Source organism: Pristiophorus japonicus, chromosome 4 (genome assembly GCF_044704955.1).
Source record: "Pristiophorus japonicus isolate sPriJap1 chromosome 4, sPriJap1.hap1, whole genome shotgun sequence".
In the NCBI taxonomy this organism is placed as follows: Eukaryota; Metazoa; Chordata; class Chondrichthyes; family Pristiophoridae; genus Pristiophorus; species Pristiophorus japonicus.
Window position 1 is genome coordinate 100,120,367 of NC_091980.1, and position 3,481 is coordinate 100,123,847.

Consider the following 3,481-nt stretch of genomic DNA (forward strand, 5'->3'; position numbering starts at 1 on the left):
GCTTTAACTTTCCCATCACATACCTTTACTCTGTAGCTTTTGACAACTGTATTACAAATAAGCTTGGTATTCATGTGAAGAGAGGAATTTGATAAATTGCATTTATGCACATTATGCATTTTAAATGCATTCTTGAAGCATGTGCTGACTGAAATATTGTCATTTAAGAATGTATAGACACACTGAAATATTTCTGAATGCAGAATCTGTCTCCATAATCACTTCCTTTACTTTCATCTGTCATTGAACAAAAACAGTTAGTGTTTGCTCAAATTCCTTAATGGAAATCTGCATTTGGCTTGCTTTTCCTACGTCTGCAATTGTCCTGAAAATGATACCAGGATGAGAAATACAAATCCACACTAGAATTAAACCAGATTACAGGAACCAACTGTCTAGTATCAAATAACCAAGATTGTTAGCAAGTTTGTTTAGTAATTCAAATGTCATACAAAGCTATTTTGTTCAAAATGCCAGATGAATAAGCAGAACATTTTTTAGTTTTATTCAGTACTGTAATTCAAAGAATTAGTGTACAGTTCTAAGGTTTTATCTGGTATCATTCCAACAGAATTTTGTGATATTAACTACATAATTGCTTAGCTGTTTGTGACAATTAGGTAAAATTGTTTATGCTAAAGGCATTCTATTTCAAAATGCAGAAGACTTTTGGATGGCAAGTGCTTTCTTTATAAATTGTGTACATTAAATATTTACCGGAGTTAGATAAAATCTCTTGTGCAGCTTGTTGAAAAGCAGCAATTGAGATCACAAAATTAAAAGGAATGTTTGAAAATGCATCTGAATTTTTTTTCTTTGCTTGGAATTGTAAAATGTGTTTAGATAATCGATATTCTGGATTATAGGTAGCATATGTAGGGCATAGGATTTCAAACTTGGTTCAACATACCTTGTTCCAGGGCTCTGCAAGGTCATCAGACTACTTTCCATCTGCGATCAGATATACTGTTCACTGAGCCGTGTCTCATATTACACTCTTCTGTACTTTTCTATATTCGTTGACTTGAATGTTACTTCTGTTACTGTATACTAATGTTTTAGACCATTGTTGGTAACTGGCACAGTTTCTCAGAAGTTGGAGAAAGGCACTTCCAGGAGTGTCAATATTTACCAGGAATTCCCCAAAATAGAAGTTTAAAAACTATTCTGATACAACTGTGTTCTAGTTAGATTTCTGCTCCAATTTTTGTCTTGACAGTTTTGATGTACCTACAAGCCAGTTTTGTTTCATGTTTTTTTACTATATGGAATTAAGTAGTTTTAACTTAATAATTGGATTTCTATTGATATAAAATGAGTATCTGGTTGGAACAGGCAATTCATTGGATTATTTTGGCATTGAGCTAAATTATTTTTCATTTTGCAGAATCTGGCAAGACTGGGTTCGTCTTCAATCACTAGTATACTTTTTTGCATTTTAAGCAAATTCTTCGGAAGCTCCCTGGAAACTTGCCACATCAAAGGGACCAGTTTGAACCTGTTAAATGCTTTTGCCACTTTGAATTATGTAAGATACAAATTGCAGCATAGTAGGTTAAAGGAAGAGCTATCTAAACAACGAGAATTATTTACTTTTGCCCCTCGATCAGTAACTGCATCTGGACTAAGTGGTGTAACAAGGAAATGTTGATGTCTGAAGCATTAAATAACCAAACTTTTGCCCTGGAATGTTTTGACAATAATGCACCAACCCAGTGTTAAACTGCTGTCCCAATTAAGGAATTGCTTATGATGGAAGTCCTGCTCTGGAGGAAAATGGCCATTGTAGTCTTGAGAAATCTTAGGGTTAAAAAACAATATATAAATCTATATCTAAGTACAATTACTTTTTTTTCACTTGAGGAGGGAACCAAAATTCTGGGAGTCCTGCGGGCAGGGAAGTGGGGCTGATCCACAATCGGATCAGCCATGATATTATTGAATGGCGGAGCAGGCTCAAGGGGCCAAATGGCCTACTCCTCCTATTTCTTATGTTCTTGTGTGCTCCATCGGTGTAAGTGTGGCAGAGCAAAACTCTTGTCTGCATTTTGATCCGGATGCAAGCAAACCCTGGTCCAAGTTGCAGGGATGGGGTAATTGAAATACTCTGGGTGGGTGGTTGATACATATGGCTGTATATAGTGACTGCTATATGTAATGACACCACTATTCCCAGCCAGAAAGGGGAATTACCCAGTCATCTCCAGTCAATCACACTTGGAAGTGATGGAATTTATTATACATATGGGCACATAAGAGGTATTTGAATTAATTGGCTAGGAAATTTAGATCAGTGTTGCTTTGAGGGTAGACCTGAGGCCTGGGAAGGGCAGAAGAGGAAGACCCTTAAGTTTAAGTTTAAAAATATTTAATGTAGTACATTTTGGGATTGATTACTTCTCTTTTGTACAGTCCTTTTGTAAAGCTTTTAATGGAACCCACCAGTTTTCATCCAGAGAATGTTGTTTGGGTTTAATGGGGGTGTAAGTGGAAGAATTCCTTAGGTACACCAAGAACTCTAAACATGACCCTTGATGTTTGTGGGAGATTCTTCCTCCTTTCTTGATCCCTAGTCTATAATACAAGATAGAAGTTAAATGGGGCAGTTACTTGACGTAACTGGGTTCCACCCTAAATTTCCAGGCAATTAACCTAGTCTGATTCCCAGCAATTTAAGGCCTTTGCTGCACATGACCTTCCACTAGACGAGCAGGCAAGAAAGCAAGCAAGCAAGAGTTCTGACGAGTTGCTCTGCCAGCTGAAAGTCAAAAGCTTTGTTTGGACTGCCATATCGCAAAATGGTCTTCCAGAAATTCGGAAAAGCAAATTTCAGTCAGGCAGAGTCAGCATGGATTTATGAAGGGGAAGTCATGTTTGACAAATTTGCTGGAATTCTTTTGAGGATGTAACCAACAGGGTGGATAAAGGGGAACCAGTGGATGTGGTGTATTTGGACTTCCAGAAGGCATTTGACATGGTGCCACATAAAAGGTTACTACACAAGATAAAAGTTCACGAGGTTGGGGGTAATATATTAGCTTGAATAGAGGATTGGTTAAGAGTCGGGATAAATGGTTCATTCTCTGCTTGGCAACCAATAAGTAGTGGGGTGCCGCAGGGATCAGTGGGACCCCAACTATTTGCAATCTATAACGACTTGGAAGAAGGGACTGAGTGTAACGTAGCCAAGTTTGGTGACGATACAAAGATGGGAGGAAAAGCAATGAGTGAGGAGGACACAAAAAATCTGCAAAAGGACATACAGGCTAAGTGAGTGGACAAAAATTTGGCAGATGGCATATAATGTTGGAAAGTGTGAGGTCGTGCACTTTGGCAAAAAAAATCAAAGAGCAAGTTATTATTTCAATGAAAAAAGATTGCAAAGTGCTGCTGTACAGCGGGACCTGGGGGTACTTGTGCATGAAACACAAGGATAGTATGCAGGTACAGCAAGTGGTATGGAAGGCCAATGGTATCTTGG